Genomic DNA, 22,151 nt, shown 5'->3' with positions numbered 1-22,151 from the left:
CCGGTCACTAACGGGTTAATAATCTCAACTCAACATCAGTGAGAGAACGTGAGGAGATATTTACCGGCAGTGTGTCTAGTTGGCCTTCCTTCGCGCTGACTGCCAGTGTCGTCTCGTACGCTCCGTTTTTGGGTTTGAACAGCCTCCGGTGTTTTCGGCCTCCTCTCCTTGTACGTCCACAATCACCCCTAAAAAAAAAATCAGAATGTCCATAGGGCTCTCTACTATAGATTGAGGACGTCTCCTATTTGATGGGGCTCCTTTGTCATATGATCCTCCTTTGATTATCCTTGGTTCCTTTTGCCAACTGTAGATACAGCCATCAATGCAATCCTACACATCGCGTACCCACTTCTGGCGCTTTGTGTTTTCCAAATGGGACCTGAATATCGAATGCTTCCTTTGCACCCTCTTTGAATTTCTGCAGATCATCAATAGGTACCAGGGCTGTAAGTGATGCATCCAAATCTTGTATGCGTGCATTCACACTCTGAAGTTCCATTTGCAGGAATTCAATATTTAGCAGGATGATATCTATGGCATATCTGTTAGATATCTGGCAAAAACATTGGCAAAACTCAACATTATTAGGAAACAAATTTGGAGTAAGGCTTGATCTCATACCTCTAGGGATACGGTCCACCTTGAAGTATTCCCCCAAGGTGACTAGATGTAAATAAATAGTGATGGCTCGCTTGGACTCCATCTCCCATTTCCTCTTGACGTGGTCGACCGATGGGACACTTAGGAATGATACATCCCCTGGGATACCTTGCATGATCCTGTCAACGTCATCGTCCGTGTATGAAAACACTGTAGGTGATTAATCCATAGTGCAGGTTTAAAAGATGCTCAAAAGCACATGCAGTCCGTGCAAAGTGGATGGGACCCACGTAGCCAAAAGTAGAGAACTACCACAGCACTGGACCGCCAGAGTGGTGCACGCCTCTTCAGAACCCGGTCCAAGGTCCTCAATATCGGGCAGAAAAATGGACAAGGAGGCAGCACTTCCAAAACGTAGAAAACCTTTAATCACCCATGCAACGTTTCAATCCCTCAGGACCTTTCTCAAGCACAGTAAAACACATCCAAAAACCAAGTATTTAAGGACTCACAGAGTCATTAAGCAATAAAGCAGTGATCAAGTAAAGTGTTTTTTGGACACTCTGTTTTATAGGGAGGGTGACAGGCTAGTTACTGACCTATATTAAAAGGATACTGATCGCAATAGTGTATTGCGATATGATAGTCAACATCCTCGACGGATGGTGGAATCACTACCTTTTAGTCAAATGCTAAGGGTTAATCGAATAGTGGCAGTGCCCCAATGTCTTGGTCCGCGCCTTGATGAGATGAGTGACAAGTTTGCTGAGCGCAGATACCCTCGGGCCCTCCTACAGAAACAGCGAGATAGGGTGGAGATGGTCACTAGGGAACAATTATTGACACCTCAGAGACGAGAGTCTTCTGGTAGATTGGCTTTTGTTTCTACATATTCGGACATTAGTAGTAGAGTCTCCAACATTATATGCGATGAGTGGGGTATTCTTGCGAATCTTACCGAAACAGTTCCTGAATTTGGCAGGCCCCCAATTATGGCCTTTAGACGTCAGAAATATCTGCGGGACCAACTGGTACATGCTGATGTGGGACCTTTTTGTACTATTCGCCGGTTAACCCTGGCTCCTAAAAAATTGGGATGTTTCCCTTGTCTGAATTGTACTAATTGTAACAATATGGTCAAGGGTAGTACTTTCTGTCACCCTATTAGTGGTAAGGTCTTTTACCTTAAACACTTTTTGACCTGTGCCTCGTCCCAAATCACATATGTATTTCAGTGTCCCTGCAAATTAATTTATGTTGGAGAAACTACTTAAGCATGCCGAGTTCATTTAAACAAACATAAATCTACCATTAGAACCAAAAGACTGGACTTACCAGTGTCGTCACATTTTGTTTCAGCGGGGCATGTGGTCAGTGATCTAAAATTTTGGATCGTTGACCACATACCTATACACCGGAGGGGTGGAGACCGAGTCTTGAGACTTAAACGTAGGGAGCTTGAGTGGATTTTCAAGTTAAACTCCCTATCTTCACAGGGTTTAAAAATCGATTTTAAGGGTGGTGCGGCCATGAGGTGTTGATAACACCTCGTAGACTGTTATTCGTTCATCTCGCGTTACCTTGTTTGATCCATATGTGTCATTTTTCTGTGTATGTATTAGCTGAACACATTTTGAGTATATATTGTATTGCGAAATAATATTGATTCGTAGTATATATTATGTTTATTTTTTATTGTCATTTTTTAATGTCATTTGCAGATACATTTTGCGGATTGGACCATCTCCCTGGGTTTCGGATACCTACATACATCTATCCGAGCTGAATAAATTTACCCTGTTTATCTTGCATGTCTATTCTTTCTTTCTAGTGCTAGTATCCTTCAGATATATAGGGACATATACCGTTCTATTTGCAAAGAAAATTTGTTTTGGGGGGTGTATAGATATTCACATACACTTTGATGGGATCTAATCTCTATATATCTACTTGTGTCAGTATCCGGTTGTTTGTTACACCGGTTTCTATGTTGCACCCTCTGGTATATTGTAGTAGACTGATGGGGTGTACTATTGTTCCGCCTTTTTCTCTTCTAGATATCCCATTTTTTTCCCCATGGCATACAGAGTCTCTGTTGTCTCTCCTCCTGATGTGGCTTTATAGCCAATCATGGATCATTAGTTCGTCAGCACGAAGTTTAGCCCTTTGCCATCTTCCAAGATGGCCGCCGCGTGGCTCGTCAACGGAAAAATAAAAAGTTATGACTCTTGGAACGCAATAATGCAAAACGACGGCCCAGACTAATTTATATGTGCAGCAGTTCTTCACCTAAAACCCCACGTCATCATTTGCAGCCCCCATTTGTAGACCCTGTAAATGCAGCGAAAACTATGACATTTTGGGGTCTGTGCTACATATGAGGCTAGTGAAGTCAAAGATTAGACAATGCTGGAGTGCGGATATTTTGTACAATACCGCGGACACCCTTTAGAAGTGCGACTCCTACACCCAAAAATCTGGCCTGTGCATGAAGGATTGGTTAAAAGCGTACGTCACTATCCAGGGATAATTAATTTTATTATTCATTCTCCCCATTATTACATCATCCTATTATGACCTGTTGCACTCCGCACAGCTTACATATACCCTGATGTACTCCGCACAGCTTACATATACCCTGATGTACTCCACACAGATTACATATACCCTGATGTACTCCGCACAGTTTACATATACCCTGATGTACTCCACATAGCTTACATATACCCTGATGTACTCCTCACAGCTTACATATACCCTGATGTACTCCTCACATATTACATATACCCTGATGTACTCCTCACATATTACATATACCCTGATGTACTCCTCACATATTACATATACCCTGATGTACTCCTCACAGCTTACATATACCCTGATGTACTCCTCACATATTACATATACCCTGATGTACTCCGCACAGCTTACATATACCCTGATATACTCCGCACATATTACATATACCCTGATGTACTCCTCACAGCTTACATATACCCTGATGTACTCCTCACAGATTACTTATACCCTGATGTACTCCACATAGCTTACATATACCCTGATGTACTCTGCACAGCTTACATATACCCTGATGTACTCCGCCCAGTTTACATATATCCTGATGTACTCCGCACAGCTTACATATACCCTGATGCACTCCGCCCAGCTTACATATACCCGGATACACTCCACCCAGCTAACATACCCTGATGCACTCCGCCCAGTTTACATATGCCCCCATATTATAAGCTGAAACACCAGTAAAACACTAAACAAAACTACTACCAAGCAAAATCTGCGCTCCAAAAGCCAAATGGAGCTCCTTCTGGGCCTGGCAGTGTGCCAAAACAGCAGTTAATGACCACATATGGGGTATTACTGTACTCTGGAGAACCCCTTAACAATAATTTATGGGGTGTGTGTCTACGGTGGTACAAGCTGGGCACAACACATTGGGCACTGAAATAGCATATATGTGGAAAATGGCAATTTTAAATCTGCAACATCCACTGTGCACTAATTTCTACAAAACCTTTGGGGTTAAAATGCTCACTACACTTCTAGATGAATTCCTTGAGGGGTGTAGTTTCCCAAATGGGGTCACTTTTCGGGGGTTTTCACTGTACTGGTACCTCAGCGCAATGCAACATGGCGTCAAAAACAAATTTTGTAAAATCTCCACTCCAAAAACGAAATTGCGCTTTTTCCCTTTAGACTCTTGCTGTATGTCCAAATAGCAGTTTACAACCACATATGGGGTACTTCCCTATTCAGGAGAAATTTTGTCACACATTTTGGGGTGTCTTTTCTCCTGTATTGCTTGTGTAAATGAAAAATTATGTGCTAAATCTATAGGTTATTGGAAAAAAAAAAAATTTCATTTTCACGGCCCAATTCTAATAAAATCTATAAAACACCTGAGGGCTCAAAATGCTCACTACACTTCTAATTTAATTCTTTGATAGGTATAGTCTCCAAAATGGGATCACACCTGGGGAATTTCTACTATACTGGTACTTCAGGGACTCTGCAAATGCGACATGGCCCCCGGAAACCAATTCAGCAAAATCTGAGCTGCAAAATCCAAATGGTGCTCCGTCCCTTCTGAGCCCTGCCATGGGTCCAAACAGCAGTTTATTACCACATATGGGGTATTGCCGTAATCAGGAGAAATTGCTTTACAAATGTTGAGGTGCTTTTTCTCCATTATTACTTATAAAAATTAGAAAATTCTATGTTTTTTCAGAAAAAAAGTCTCTTTTCATCTTCACAGACTAATTCTAATAAATTCAGCAAAAAACCTGTGGGGTCAAAATGCCAACTATACCACTAGAAAAATTCCTTGAGGGGCATAGTTTCCAAAATTGAGTCATTTTTGGGGGGTTTCCCCTGTTTAGGTCCCTCCAGGGCATTGCAAACACGACACGGCACCGAAAAATATTCCAGTAAAATCAGTGCTCCAAAATTCAAATGGCGCTCCTTCCCTTCTGAGCACTGCCGTGGGTCCAAGCAGCAGTTTATTACCACATGTGGGGTATTTCCGTAATCGGGAGAAGTAGCTTTACAAGTTTTGGGATTGCTTTTTCTCCTTTATTCCTTGCAAAAATTCAAAAATTCTAAGTTTTTCCACAATAAAAGTAGATTTTCATTTTCACAGACTAATTCGAATAAATTTAGCAGAAAATCTGTGGGGTCAAAATGCTAACTATACCACTAGATAAATTCCCTGATGGGTGTAGTTTCAAAAATGGGGTCACTTTTGGGGGTTTACACTGTTTTGGCACCACAAGACCTCTTCAAACCTGACATGGTGCCTAAAATATATTCTAAAAAATGGAGGCCCCAAAATCCTCTAGGTGCTCCTTTGCTTCTGAGGCCTGTGTTTCAGTCCATTAGCGCACTAGGGCCACATGCAGGACATTTCTAAAAACTGCAGAATCTGGGCAATAAATATTGAGTTGCATTTCTCAGGTAAAACCTTCTGTGTTACAGAAAAAAATGTATTACAAATGAATTTTGTAAAAAAAAATGAAATTTGTAAATTTCACCTCTACTTTCCTTCAATTCCTGTGAAACGCCTAAAGGGTTGAAACACTTTCTGAATGCTGTTTTGAATACTTTGAGGGGTGAAGTTTTCAAAATGGGGTGTTTTATGGGGGTTTCTGATATATAAGGCCCTCAAAACCACTTCAGAACTGAACTCGTCCCTGAAAAAAATAGCCTTTTGAAATGTTCTTAAAAATATGAGAAATTGCTGCTACAGTTCTAAGTCTTGTAACGTCCTAGAAAAATAAAAGAATGTTCAAAAAACGATGCAAACATAAAGTAGACATATGGGAAATGTTAATTAGTAACTATTTTGTGTGGTATTACTATCTGTTTTACAAGCAGATACATTTAAAATTAGAAAAATCATAATTTCTTCAAATTTTCTCTAAATTTTGGTGTTTTTCACAAATAAGCAATAAATTTATCGACCAAATTTTTTCACTAACCTAAAGTACAATATGTCACGAGAAAACCATCTCATAATCGCTTGGATAGGTAAAAGCATTCCAGAGTTATTACCACATAAAGTGACACATGTCAGATTTGAAAAAATGGGTCTGGTCCTGAAGGCCAAAAATAGCTTGGTCTTGAAGGGGTTAAAGGTTTTCTAAGTTTTGGAAGTGCTGCCTCCTTGTCCATTTTTCTGCCCGATATTGAGGACCTTGGACCGGGTTCTGAAGAGGCGTGCACCGCTCTGGCGGTCCAGTGCTGTGGTAGTTCTCTACTTCTGTCAACAACTGAGACATAGGAGGCAGAGCAGGACAAACCTGTAGCAGGCAGCGGTGGAGACATTTGGAGCCTCATTGGAGAAGTTCTCCAGAATTGAAGTTCAGGGCCGGAGCATGAAGCCGGAGCCAGGGCAGGCCCAGCAACACCGGATTGATGGCTTTGGGCAAAATAAGAAAGGTAATTTGCTCGGTATGACGCACTCCAACTTGGAGCTTCAATAGCTTGGTCTCGGACATGATGGGGTCAGGAAGAGGAAGTTCATTCACTGAGGCAACAACCAGGGGTGTTTCCAAGGGAACCGTCGGCAACTCAAGCCTCTGGGGCCACAGAGGAAGCCGGAAGGGTGAAACCCAGGGTCGGGCGAGAGTGTTTGGCGTGCCGCCTAGAAATTTTAAAGATTTTTACTTAACTTGATGCTTGTATTTCTTGTTAATTCTGTGAGTATGGATTAAACTTGGTGTGGAGCAATCTTTTTTTCAGAGGGTGTTGCACTATGTGTCTTCCTTTTTCCATCTATTAGAGACATAAGACCCTTTTCCTACCAGAAGTTCTTTGAATGTGGAGAGAGACGATAAGGAGCTCGGTGGAACTACAAGGATAGGAATTACCATCCACACCCTCATTGGATTGCGGATTGTCCACTGCATTTATCTGGGAGAGAGAGTTACCAGTGGCGTTTGAGCGGTAAACTTAACTGTACTGAAATATAATACAAGCTGTTATCCCTGCCTCAACTGTATTAACCCCTTCCCGACATTTGCCGTATGGGTACGCCATGGAAAGCATTGACTTCCCGCAAATTGCCGTACCAAAACGCCAAATGTTTGGCACCGGCTCAGAAGCTGAGCCGGTGCTATCATCGCCGGATCTCAGCTGTATCTGACAGCTGACATCCGGCTGTAACGGCGGGTACCGAAATTAGCTTCGATCCCTGCCATTAACCCCTTAAGTGCAGTGCTCAAACGCGAGTGCTGCACTTAAGGTGTTTGCAGCTCATCGGAACCCCAGCAATGAAATTGCCGGGGTTCCGGTGGCTGCAATGGCAACCGGATGCCTAATACTGGCCTCCCGGTCTGCCTAGCACGGAAGCCGGTCAAGATCCACCCGGCGGCGGAGCCTGATCGGCTTCCGTAGCCGCCGGCAAGATGGCGCCGGCTCAGAAGCTTATCCAGCGTCATCAGTGGTGGAAGTCAGCTGTATGTTACAGCTGACATCCACCTGTAACGGCAGGAACCGGAGCTAGCTCCGATCCCTGCCATTAACCCCTTCGATGCAGCAATCGAAAGCGATTGCTGCATCATAGCGGTTACTGGCAGATCGCCAGCCCTGACAGGCAATCAGGACTGGCGACTGCTGCTATGGCAACAGGAGACACAATGGTCTCCTGCTCTGCCATTACGGAAGCCGATTAGGCCCCGCCGGGAGGCGAAGCCTAATCGGCTTGCTGTCAGTGAATAACGTAGGTAGTGCAATGTATTAGAAAAAAATAAATCTGACAGCTGGACCTTCAAGTCCCCTAGTGGGACTTGAGAAAAAGTGTAAAAAAAAAGTGAAAAAAATAAAAGTTTGAAAACAATAAACGTTTCAAGTAATAAACTAAAACACAATCCCCCTTTTACTCTTATCAAGTCCTTTATTATTGAAAAAAGAATAATAAACCATACGTATTTGATATTGCCGCGACCGTAACGACCTGAGGTATCAAAATATTATATTATTTATTGCACGCGGTGAACAGCGTAAAAAAAAACCGTAAAAAACGATACCAGAGTTTCTGTTTTTTGGGCACTTTGCCCTATAAATATAGGAATAAAAAAATGATCAAAAAGTCGCACGTATTCCAAAAATGGTACCTATAAAAACTATAGCTTGTCTCGCAAAAAACAAGCTCTCATATAGCTCCGTCGACAAAAAATGAAAAAGTTATGGTTCTCACAACTTGGCGACAGAAAAAATAATTTTTTTTTTACAAAAGTAGTTTTATTGTGCAAAAAGTTGTAAAACATAAAAAAGTTCTATAAAATAGGTATCGCCAGAATCGTAATGACCCGCAGAATAAAGTTAACATGTAATTTATAACGCATAGTGAACGCTGTATAAAAAAAACGAAATAAAACTATGCCAGAATTGCGGTTTTTTGTTTACCTGGCCTCCCAAAAAATAGGATAAAAGGTGATCATAAAGTCGCATGTATCCCAAAATGGTACCAATAATAACTACAGCTTGTCCCGCAAAAAACAGCCCTCATACCACTACGTCTATGAAAATATAAAATTAGTTATGGCTCCAATAAGTCAGGAAATAAAAAATATGCAGTTGTGCCCGAGTGGAACATTTCTTCTGTTTGAAGAGGCGATTTATCAAGGACCTAAAATTAGGGAACCAGGAAAGGGAGGGCCCAAACATATCCTCTGGAAGCGGCGTTGCCCGTATTATACCAGGACAACACTTTCCCAGCAAAATTCCCCAAACTGCAAAGGTGCGGAGTGTGGACCAAAAGGGGGATAAGAAAGGACGCCATATATCAGTGCAACACCGGCCTGTGCAGAAAGGATAGCTTCACAGTGTAACACACATCTATGGATAATTTTATTGTTTTTTTATCCCATTATTATACCACCTGACTATGCCCCTGATGTACTCTGCCCGGCTTACATGTACCCCCACATTATAAATGAAAACACCAGCAATACTCAAACAAATCTACTACCAAGCAAAATCCGCTTTCCAAAAGCCAAACGGCGTTCCCTCCAATCTGAACCCTACAGTGTGCCCAAACAGCAGTTTCCTTCCACATATATGGAATTGTCATACCCGGGAGAACCCTTTTAACAATTTTTGGGGTGTGTGTCTCCAGTGGCATAAGCTGGGCATGACATATTTGCCACTGAATGGTATATCTAGGTAAAAATATATATTTTTAATCCTCAGTGCATTCATTTATGGAAAAGACCTGTGGGGTGAAATGCTCACTACACCCCTTAACAAATGCCTTGAGGGGTGTAGTTTCAAAATGGGGTCACTTTTTAGGGGTTTCTTTTTATTATTTCACATCTGAGCCTTTGCAGTTGTGAACCAATACTTTGTAAATCGCCAAATTAGGCCTCAATTTGACATGGTACGCTTTCACTCCTGAGCCTGGTTGAATGTCCAGGCAAAAGATTAGTGCCCCATGTAGGGTGTTTCTAAAACCAGGAAACCCAGCATAATAATTAGAGAGCTGTCTTGTTATGGTGGCACAAGCCGGGCACCACATATTGGCATATCTATGGAAAAAAAAATCCCATTTTCACTCTGCAACATGGTGTTCACACTAATGTCTGCAAAACACATGCAGGGTTAAAATGCTTACTACACCACTAGGTAAATGCATTGAGGGGTGTAGATTCAAAAATTGGGTCACTTCTGGGGGGTTTCCACTGTTTTGAGCCCACAGGCACCCAGAAACCAATCCAGCAACATCTGCACTCCAAATGGCGGTCCTTCCCTTTTGAGCCCTGCCGTTTGCCAAAACAGCAGTTTATGACCACATATGGGGTATTGCCGTACTCGGGAGAAATTGCTTTACAAATGTTGGGTTCTTTTTTTTTATTATTTGTTGCGAAAATGAAAAAATTTGCGCTAAAGCTACGTCTTATTGAAGAAAAAGGATTGTTTTTATTTCCACTGCCCAATTCTAATAAATTCTATGAAACATCTGTGGGGTCAAAATGCTTACTACAGCCCTAGATGAATTCCTCAAGAAGTGTAGTTTCCTAAATGGAGTCACTTTTTGGGCGTTTTCATTGTTTTGTCCCCTCAGGTGCTTTGCAAATGTGACATGGCCTCCGCAAGCCATTCCTGCTCAATGTGATCTCCAAAAGCCAAATAGCGCTCTTTCCCTTCTAAGCCCTGCCGTGTGTTCAAACAACCGGTTATTATCACATGTGGGGTATTGTTTTACTCGGGAGAAATTGCTTTACAAAATTTGTAGTGCTTTTTCTCCTTCAGTCCTTGTGGAAATTAGAAAAAATTAGCTAAACCTACATTTTCTTTGAAAAAATGTAGATTTTTATTTTCAGGGCCTACTTCCAATAATTTCTGCAAAAAAAACTGCGGGGTAAAATTGCTCACTATACCCTTAGATAATTTCCTCAATGGGTGTAGTTTCCAATATAGGGTCACTTGTGGGGGGTTTCCACTGTTTTGTCCCCTCAGGGGCTTTGTAAATGTGACATGGCCTCCGCAAACCATTCCTGCTAAATTTGAGCTCCAAAAGCCAAATAGCACTCTTTCCCTTCTAAGCACTGCTGTGTGTCCAAATATCCGTTTATTACCACATGCGGGGTATTGTTTTACTCGGGAGAAATTGCTTTACAAATTTTGTGGTGCTTTTTCTCCTTTAGTTCTTGTGAAAATGAGAAAAAAAATCGCTAAACCTACATTTTCTTTGAAAAAAATGTTGATTTTAATTTTCACGGCCTACTTCCAATAATTTCTGTAAAAAACCTGTGCAGTCAAAATGCTCATTATACCCCTAGATAATTTCCTTGAGGTGTGTAGTTTCCCAGATGGGGTCACTTTTGGGGGATTTTGACTGTTTTGGCACCGCAAGAGCCCTTCAAACCTGACATGGTGCCTAAAATATATTCTAACAAAAATAAGGCCCCAAAATCCTCTAGGTGCTCCTTTGCTTCTGAGGCCGGTGCTCCAGTCCAGTAGCAACCTAGGGCCACATGTGGGATATTTCCTAAAACTGCTGAAACTGGGCAACAAATATTGAGTTGCATTTCTCTGGTAAAACCTTCTGTGTTATAAAAAAAATTGTATTAAACATTTATTTCTGCCAAAAAATATGAAATTTGTAAATTTCACCTCTACATTGCTTTAATTCCTGTGAAATGTGTAAAGGGTTAAGACATTTTCTAAATGCTGTTTTGAATACTTTCAGGGGTGAAGTTTTTAAAATTGGGTGACTTTTTTGGGGTTTCCAATATATAAGGCCCTCAAAACCACTTTAGAACTGAACAGGCCCCTGTAAAAATAGCCTTTTGAAATTTTCTTGAAAATGTGAGAAATTGCTGCTAAAGTTCTAAGCCTTGTGATATCATAGAAAAATAAAAGGATGTTCAAAAAACAATGCCAATCTAAAGTAGACATATGGGGGATGTTAATTAGCAACAATTTTGTGTGGTATAACTGCCTGTCTTACAAGAAGATACATTTAAATTGAGAAAAATGCTAATTTTTGCAATGTTTCGCTAAATTTTGGTGTTTTTCACAATTAAATACTGAACATATCGAGCAAATTTTCCCAGTCACTTAAAGTACAATGTGTCACGAAAAAACAATCTCAGAATCGCTTGGATAGGTGAAAGCATTCCGACGTTATTACCACATAAAGTGACACATTTGAAAAATGAGGCTCTGTCAGGAAGGTCAAAAGTGGCTAAAGAGGGAAGGGGTTAACTATCAATTGATACACAAAGGACCAAAATATAAACATCCTTACACAAAAATGTCTTATGATATTAGTTTCTATTTAAACTGCCATTCAGATCATGTAATTTACGTTCTGGAATGTCCTTGATATCTCCTCTATGTGGGAGAAACCTCACTTGAGTTTAAAATTCGATTGAATCAGCATCGCTACACTATCACAAAAAAAAAACGTATGGACCTTCCAGTATCTAAACATTACAGTGAAGCTAAACATACGCAGAAGAATATTTCAATCCATATACTTGATCATATTCCTGTTCCACGGAGAGGGGGTAACGGGGTTACAATTTTGAAACGGAGGGAACTCCAATGGATAGACAGATTAAATACATTGAGACCACATGGATCAAATGTAGATTTCTCCACACGTGGCATTATTTGGACTGACTTGCCTTCTCTGTGGGATATGCTTGCTACTCCGTCTATATAGCTAATTCATTGTACAGTATGGACTTTGTAATTTTAATATGATCTCTCTATTTTTATTCTGCAGATCATTCTTCTCTCAAGTTATAACCCATACTTACTTTGTACCCCTGTTCCAGTGTGTAAAAAAAAAAATATTCCATACATGCCCAAGTAGGAATACAAATTCGTTATATATCAGATTTGCGGGAAGGTGTCCGGGCCGTAGAAAGCCTCCGCAAAAGATAGGACATGTCCTATCTTTTGCTTTTTGTGGACCGTGCTCCCATGCTTTGTATAGGAGCACAGGTTAAAAATGTGGACGGCTGTGACCAGCGGCTGGTCGTGCCCGTAATCGTGGACCGCAGTGTCTTACCTTCTGAAGGCAAACAGATGCCAGGAGCAGGAGACTGAGCTCAGAGCCTCAAAGGTCCTTGAAGTGCAGTGCAATAGAAGCAGCATGTCCTGTGCTGTGTGTAAAAGATCTCTGTTATCTGCTCACTGAACAGTCACATCTTACACACAGAATTCTGTTATCTCACTGTTCAGTGAGCAAATAACACAAACATTAATACATACAGCACAGTAAATCTGTGCAGGGAGTGATCTGCAAGGACCTTCTAGCCACACCCCCTCCCATGTACCGAGCAGATTCAACACCATTAACCTCGGCCTCTCCACACCTCCAATGTCTGGTGAGTTCAGGGGAGAGCGAGAGCACTATGGCTGCCAATATCTTGTATTTCTGTGTCTGACATTGTTATGGGGCACTGTGGCTGGCATTGTGTTGGGGCAATGTGGTACCCTATTGTCTCAATATTAACAGGAAATGTACAGTTAAAGGCAAAACCTGTTTTTTTTCCTCTTTTATGCGACAATTTATGGGTGCATCTTATGGTCCAGTGCGTCCTATAGTCCGTAAAATACGGTGTGTGTATATATATATATATTATTAATGTACTTTAGAAAAGAAGAAAATAGAAGAAAAGACATTAAGAATTCAAGAAGCTTTTCAAAGATTTTGCATTGCTAGATATGAAAAGTCTACAAAACAAATGGTAATAAAGAAAACCTTTACCTGCAGGCTATTCTTTTAAGAAAAGGCTTATGACATGCATTATAATTTCCCAGTTTTCAGCAAACATCTCATTCACAATGCATCTTGATGAATAAGAGTCTCAGATGAATGGATTTCCTTTTGGAAAGGCCCATACTGCTATATTCTCTGCTCTCATACGATTTTTTCTTTGTCCTTGTAAATGTTTCCATTCCTAATGAACAATAGAAGTCGTTTCATGGTTCAGCTATAACGCCATATAAAGCTTTAAAGCCCATTTTAAGCACAAACTCAGAGTACTCAGCATATTCAGAAACACTGTTTATGTGCAGAGGCAAATTTGGTGCTGCTAAATAGAAAGGCGAAACTTGCATTTTATATGTATGAGATGTTGCATAATAAAATAAAACTTGCAAAGAACTATTAATTAAACTTTTGGTATTAAGCTGCTAATATTTCTCTCATACAGCTAAAGAATTAAAAAGAATATAAATACATTTGTTAAAAACTTTTTTTGTGTACTGTGTAGAATAATGTTGCTCTGACCTTTAACCTAAACCTCCAGATAAGGCAATCTTAATAAAAAACAATACACAAAACTATTCATTAAATGAAAACGATATTTACTTCTGCCAGTCATGTTATGGAACTAAAGCTAGTTGGAATTCTTGTCATTGTTGCACATTTTCCCCCTACCTAGATCTAGTTTGATAGAGAAAACTAAAGGAAAATTTCCCCACTAGCTTCCTACGGCAAAGAGCTGTTGTATTGTGTGTGAGCTTCTTCCCCATTGAATCCAGAAAAATTACCCTATTTATTTCTTTATATCAAGGGTCTAAAAGAGTGGCTAACCAATAGTCACCATTGTCTTTGATGTTATAGATGTGCTCATTACTCATACTTCCAGTTTGGCATTCGACTAGCATCAGTGTGCGCTTCCTATTTTTATTTTTCTTCCACTTCTTTGCCAGATACACATGGGGTCAGAGGATTCAAACTAGGAATTTTGACTTAAGCTTCGTTTTTGCTGCATTTCAAGTGAATATCGGCTGCAAAATAAATATGATAATTGATGAAGGTTTTGGCCCTGCTCGCAAATTAGTTGGCCACCGTGAAAGGCCTGAGAAAGTAACAGACATCTCTGATGAGCTCCAGACACACACATTCCCTATTTTGCTGCATGAGGTAAACTTTGACTGCTCACGTGGTAGGGAAGGTTTCTCTGACCAGGTACCAGTTTGAGAAGCATTAGCAGTCTGGTCCTTAATTGTTTTGGGACTCTTGTGAAGAGTTGAAGTACCCATTGATATAGAAGAGGTATCAGAATAAGTTTGCTTAGCCATCTATGACTAAAGGCCCTTTTACACTGGGCGATTATCGGGCAGTCAAGCGTTCATAGACACACCCTGTGTCATCTGCTGATCGTATGATTTTAAAAAAGTGAAATATTATTGTTGTCGGCAGAACATCTCCCTGTTTAAATAGGGAGATGCGCTGCTGACATGATCATAACGTATGGGGACGAGCGATCGGAGTAACGACCGCTCGTCCCCATACAAGCTCCATGTGACAGGAGCAAACGAGCTTCAACGACCGGTGTAAAAGGCCCTTAACTCACTATCTTCTCCCTGACTTTATCATTTAGCCACATTCCTAACTCTCATCACTAGGTTAAAAATCTCTGCTTGCAGTCAATCAATGGGAACCTTTATTGTTTACGTCCAACTGATACAAATCTGTCCCGGTGTTGTAATGCTGACACAGTTGCACGGTTCATTACAATGATCAGGGCAATGCACCTGTGTGTCCATCAAAAGACACGTCCAGAGTTTTATCACCTACAGGAGATTAAATGACGTTTAAATGACTGAAAGCAGAGATCTTGAAAACTGTGAGGATTTGATACATAAAGTATATTGGAAAATGCCATAATTTTTCATTATACAATGAATAAGCTTACTTGCATGAATAAGCTTTACCTAAGGAAAACTAAACAACATACTAAACCTATACAATTATAGAGACCATAACAAATGCAGGAATAAAACATCCCCCTAAAGCCATGCCCCATATGCCTAGGATTATGGATTATATATGCAGTATTATGCAGTTTGTGTGTATATACATATATATATATATATATATATATATATATATATATATATATATATATATATATATATATATATGTAGATGTATCTATCTAGATAGATATACAAAAAATAGGCAGTACTCCACAGCATAGTAGTCAAAAAAGTGAAAAACGTTTATTCACCCATATGTAAGATTGCTACGTTTCAGTCCAAATCTGGACCTTTCTCAAGCAGAACTGACAGTGTATAACATGTGGTTTAAATACCATGCAGCATATAATTGTGTAATGACATTAATTAAGTGAAATAATGATATTAATATACATATTTATAATACATTGGGACATATTACATTTATCACTAGGTAAGTCAAAAAGTGCTAAGTGCATCGTGATAAAACGTAAACATACAATACAAACACTGATCCATCAATTCCTTATTCCATACATAATTGGTTCATCATATTTCATACAAACACATGATACAATGTATATCCTTAATTGATTACTCACTGCCCGGACGTCAGGAACATTCAAAGTATGTTTAGTCTCAAGGCCAAATCTGGGCGTTTTACTAAATTGGCCTGCACATGTCTACACACCTGATCTCATCCAGTGTTCATACTCCATGGCATAGATCGCTATTGTGAAGAAATGAACACTGACATATTGGACTTCAGGAACGCATCAAGGTCTATTGGTCTCAAATCTAGAGTTTAGTATGCCGATTTTACGGCTTTGTTCTCACTACACACAGAGATCCAGTAATTCTACCCATGGATAGTCTCAACCATCCTATTAGCATATACTGTGTTACTTCATGCCTTATTTTTCTTAAAAATCTCTGAGTGATAACATTACACCAATGTGACATTGAAATAAATTATTCTTATAAAAATCGTCGGTGCCTATATGTGAACTCCTGTACGGTCTCCCTTATGTCGACGCACAGGCTGGATATGGTGTGCTATTTGCACATCTCAAAACCAGGTTGCGGTTGACCACAGAGGAGGCTTGGCACTCTTGGGGAAGGGATCAGCCAACTCTGTCTATAAAGACGTAGGAGATACTCTACTTTATCATATGTGAACTAAAAGGTTCTAATAAAAAGTTCAAATAGAACTTATGTGAGATATTTTTGCTGCTATATAGGCTTTTAGTATACACACGGTATTTATCACTATAGAGTAAGGGGCATATTTGCCCTTCTCTGTGATAGTCGCTACCCCGATGAAGTGCCCTTCTGCGCATGCGTGAGTTAAATCTGCATGCACGGCCCAACAGGGTGACTCATTGGTTCTTTAGCATACTATGCCATGGAGTATGAACACTGGATGAGATCAGGTGTGTAGACATGTGCAGTTCAATTTAGTAAAACGCCCAGATTTGGCCTTGAGACTAAACATACTTTGAATGTTCCTGACTTCCGTGCAGTGAGTAATCAATTAAGGATATACATTGTATCATGTGTTTGTATGAAATATGATGAACCAATTATGTATGGAATAAGGAATTGATGGATCAGTGTTTGTATTGTATGTTTAAATTTTATCACTATGCACTTAGCACTTTTTGACTTACCTAGGGATAAATGTAATATGTCCCAATGTATTATAAAAATGTATATTAATATCATTATTTCACTTAATGAATGTCATTACACAATTATATGCTGCATGGTATTTAAACCACATGTTATACACTGTCAGTTCTGCTTGAGAAAGGTCCAGATTGGGACTGAAACGTAGAAATCTTACATATGGGTGAATAAACATTTTTAACTTTTTTGACTACTATGCTGTGGAGTGCTGCCTATTTTTTGTATCCCTAAATTTGGACTATTGGTCGTGGTCTGAAGGCTTGCACACACGAAACACCTGATAGAGGTGATTATTTCAAGATTTGTGGTGCGGTTCTTCTTTGTATTTCCTGGATTTGACCTATGAACCTGCACACCTCTCAGAATATGTATCTTCCATCTACAAACGTTATTTTATCTACAACCAATATGTCAGCCTATGCGGAGGAGGATGTGAATCGGATCTTACAGGGTCTGGAGGGAGATGTAACTTTTCTCAGTACACCATCTGTTGCAGATTTAAAAAAAAGGTATGATTTGGAGTCTAAAAGAAGTATCAATTTATCACTGCATTTAGCTACATTGGGATATTACTACAAAGCTAAACGAGTCCCAAGGGGAATGAGGTCGAGTCTACAACCCAATTTGTTTGCACAGAATACATAATTTTGTTCTAAATTTGAACAGCTTTCTAATCGATATTCATTGGATGTGATGCTCCTCAATATTGAGTATTTGCAATTGGAATTATTGAGTGTTAAACAAAAAGTCAATGATACGGAAGAGATGTTGAGATCTACATTACCTGTGGAAACGTATGACAAATTTAAAGAAAGTTGTGCAGTTTTTTTACAAAAATTCAGGTCGGAGTTGGAGGATACAAAACGAAATAAATGGTTCAGAGATATGAACGATTATCAACAGGATCGGTTATACAGCTGGCAAATGGAGAATCCAAGGAACCCCAGTGTAAACACGCGTGAGATGAATAGAAGATCAAATAAACGTATGGGGGCACAGAACATACAGGATCATCGAGGTCAAAAGATGGAACAGATTCCTTTTTTAGCAATCCCCACAGAGACAATGGATATCGAAACAAACCTACGACACGGGGCGGAAGGAGACACAATAGATGGCGCAAAATCAAAGAATTATCGGATCAAGAACGTCGCGAGGACGCAGAGTCTAAGAAACAAGGACAAAATATAGTGTTAAATATCTTCACCAAAGCTCTCACTGATTCACAATTGTCTTTATTGAATAAGGGTCTTTCATTTTGTACAACTATTAGACCGAATTGGTTTGATATAGAAGCAGATTTATATAAGTTTTTTCGCTCTATAAAACTTAAGATGTGGTTTTCAGGTCAGAATATCCCTAGCAAAGATGTATGTACAGAGTTATCACTTAAGCAATTTGGATTGTACAATCGGAGTAACTTCACAACCCAGGTTAATGTACCCGCGATTGAGACCTTTATGTCAACTGTAAAAAATGAAGTGGATGCGATGAAGGAGAGCTATGACTACAGCAGCCTCAGACATCCAAATAGGAGACCACAATGTATACAAACAAGTATTATGTGACCCTAAATTTGATAAATTATGCAAGATCGAATTTATTTTAGATGAGGCAAAAGCGATAGATCTGATAGACAATGATTTATATACATTTCTATTGGTTGAACATCCAGTCACCCCAGTTATATATGTCCTTCCAGAAATTCATAAATCTCTTGTTAACCCCCCAGGGCGACCAATAGTCTCTGGGTGTGACTCAATTTTAAGTCACATATCTATTTTCCTTGACAAAGTACTAGGGACATTTGTAACCCAGACTAAATCATATATACATGACACAGGTGACTTCTTGACTAAATTGGGAAATATAAATTTGGAGAATAATAGTGAGGTCTATCTAGTCTCCTTTGACGTTGTGAGCCTATACACGTCAATAGATCACAAGAGGGGTCTATTGGCGGTGTCTAAAAAACTTCAGACATCTGATTACCCGTTGCGGAGCCAGGAGCTCATATTGAATTTATTGAACATTGTACTTACATGTAATTACTTCCTATTTGAAAACGATTATTTTTTACAACTCAGGGGTACTGCGATGGGTGCAAATGTTGCACCGACACACGCCAACATATTTATGAGTATGGAGAACTGAGAGAAAAAGAAGTCATTACGCCACAAGTATGATAAAAATTTACAAATTTTATTAGGACATACAACACAAAATACTAATATATAAAATTCAAAGGAGAATCTGAAAAAGAACGCAGTGTGGTGGCTTCAAGCGAATAGAAATTGGGGTATCTAGCCCACCAACAGAGTTCCCTGGCAATAGTTCTTTGTCTGATGTAGATCACAGGTAACAAAATCTAAGTAATATAGTAAGGGCGTAACTGCGACTTGGTGGTGATAGCACAATTATAAAAATTACAAGGAGAAAAAAGGTCAATCTATGACCATATGTTTCAAAATTGCCCAGATACAAAAAAATTACAAAGCAAGTTTACGCTTAAATAATAAGAGTAGATCAGGACCAGAGTGTCATAATCAGAACAAAGTTGCCAGAAAGGAAGTCAGGTGTACATAGCATGTGTAGATCACAATGGATCTATATATAGCGTAAGAGATATTAAGGTAGGCTTACCCATAAGGATGAACGTTATAGTGGCCCCACACTGCAGCCTGAAAAGGTAGCGCCCCGACACGCGTTTTGCCAATCTAGCTTCCTCAGGGGGTAGTGTATTGAATACTGACATTGTCATGCTTTTTATATGGTTGAGTCAGTAATGGTTATTGGGCTTCGGTGTCTGTCCTCTAGTTCCGGTCCACGGCGCATGCCCGGGAGTCTGACTTGAGCCGCGAGATCCCTGCTATCTGTCGTCACGCTCGCAGTGCGCCTGCGTGCCCCCAAGGACGCGTGTCCATGGAGACAGGGCAGGCACAGCGCGAGCGTAGAGATGACAGAGAGCCAGGGCGAGGCTCCCAGACTCACTCGCAGCATGCGCAACCCCGGGACAAGAAGGGGTATTGAGGTGGATGTAAAAAACGTAGTCTGTACTTGGGCTTAAGTGTGACTAAAGATTTAAAAATTATAATGTTATGTCGCTTCTTAGAAAAGATAAAAAAGGAAAAAAATAAAAAAAGAGAAAAGGACAGAAAGGTGAACAAAGGAGTGAAGTAAAAGAAGAAAAAGCCAGAAAAAACGAAAAAGAAGGAAAGAAAAAGAAAAGAAAATAGAAAAAGGGAGGAAAAGAAGAAGGGGAAGGGAGAAAAAAGAAAAGAACCGCAGAACGCGAAGAGACAACGTAAGTACAAGTGTTCAAAAATGCATAACCACAATAATTGTGACAATTATATAGTTAGTTACATAGTTACATAGTTAGTACGGCTGAAAAAAGACACATGTCCATCAAGTTCAACCAAGGGACGGGAAAAGGGAAGGAAAAATTTCTACACATAGGAGCTAATATTTTTTTGTTCTAGGAAATTATCTAAGCCTTTTTTAAAGCCATCTACTGTCCCTGCTGTGACCAGCTCCTGCGGTAGGCTATTCCATAGATTCATAGTTCTCACGGTAAAGAAGGCTTGTCGCCTCTGCAGCTTGAACCTTTTTTTCTCCAGACGGAGGGAGTGCCCCCTTGTTTTTTGAGGGGGTTTTACAAGGAACAGGATTTCACCATATTTTTTGTATGTGCCATTAATATATTTATATAAATTAATCATGTCCCCCCTTAGTCGTCTTTTTTCAAGGCTAAATAGGTTTAATTCTTTCAATCTTTCCTCATAACTTAAATTCTCCATGCCCCTAATTAGCTTTGTTGCTCTTCTTTGTATTTTTTCCAACTCCAGGGCATCCTTTCTATGAACTGGAGCCCAGAACTGAACTGCATATTCTAGATGAGGCCTCACTAATGCTTTGTAAAGTGGTAATATTACATCCCTGTCCGGTGAGTCCATGCCTCTTTTAATACACGACAATATCCTGCTGGCCTTTGAAGCAGCTGATTGACACTGCATGCTGTTATTGAGTTTATGATTTACAAGTACACCCAGATCCTTCTCAACAAGTGAATCCGCCAGTGTAGCTCCCCCTAGGACATATGATGCATGCAGGTTGTTGGTACCCAGATGCATAACTTTACATTTATCTAAATTAAACTTCATCTGCCAAGTGGACGCCCAAACACTTAGTTTGTTTAAATCTGCCTGCAATTCATGAACATCTTCCATAGACTGAACTATATTACATAGCTTGGTGTCATCTGCAAAAATAGAAATAGTGCTATTAATCCCATCTTCTATATCATTAATAAATAAGTTGAATAATAGTGGTCCCAGCACTGAACCCTGGGGTACACCACTTATAACTGGGGACCATTCAGAGTAGGAATCATTGACCACAACCCTCTGGATACGGTCCTTGAACCAATTCTCAATCCAATTACAAACTATATTTTCTAAACCTATAGTCCTTAATTTACCCATTAGGCGTCTATGGGGGACAGTGTCAAATGCCTTTGCAAAGTCCAAAAACACTAAATTCACAGCGGCCCCTCTGTCTAGACTTCTGCTCACCTCTTCATAAAAACAGATTAGGTTAGTTTGACAACTTCTGTCCTTAGTAAAACCGTGCTGGCTGTCACTTATAATGCTATTTATTGTCACATAATCCTGTATATAGTCCCTCAATAGCCCCTCAAACATTTTCCCCACGATGGATGTTAAGCTTACTGGTCTATAATTACCCGGGGAAGACCTAGAGCCCTTTTTGAAAATAGGCACCACATTTGCGCTGCGCCAGTCCCTTGGCACTATACCAGTCACTAGAGATTCTCTGGATATTATGAAAAGGGGGACAGAAATAACTGAACTAAGCTCTTTAAGAATTCTAGGGTGTAACCCATCTGGTCCCGGGGCCTTGTGCACATTTATTTTATTTCATTTAGCTTGGACCATATCTACATTCATCCAATTCAGTATATCAACTGATATATTAACAGCACTGGCACCGGCTACATCAGCTGCTCTTTCTTCTGTTGTATATACAGAGCTAAAGAACCCATTTAGTAACTCTGCCTTCTCTTGATCCCCTGTGATCAACTCCCCATTACCATTATCTAGGGGTCCTACATGTTC

Source organism: Rhinoderma darwinii, chromosome 4, assembly GCF_050947455.1.
Source record: "Rhinoderma darwinii isolate aRhiDar2 chromosome 4, aRhiDar2.hap1, whole genome shotgun sequence".
Lineage (NCBI taxonomy): Eukaryota > Metazoa > Chordata > Amphibia > Anura > Rhinodermatidae > Rhinoderma > Rhinoderma darwinii.
The sequence above is the reverse complement of the archived record's forward strand: the minus strand, read 5'-3'. Positions refer to the sequence as shown.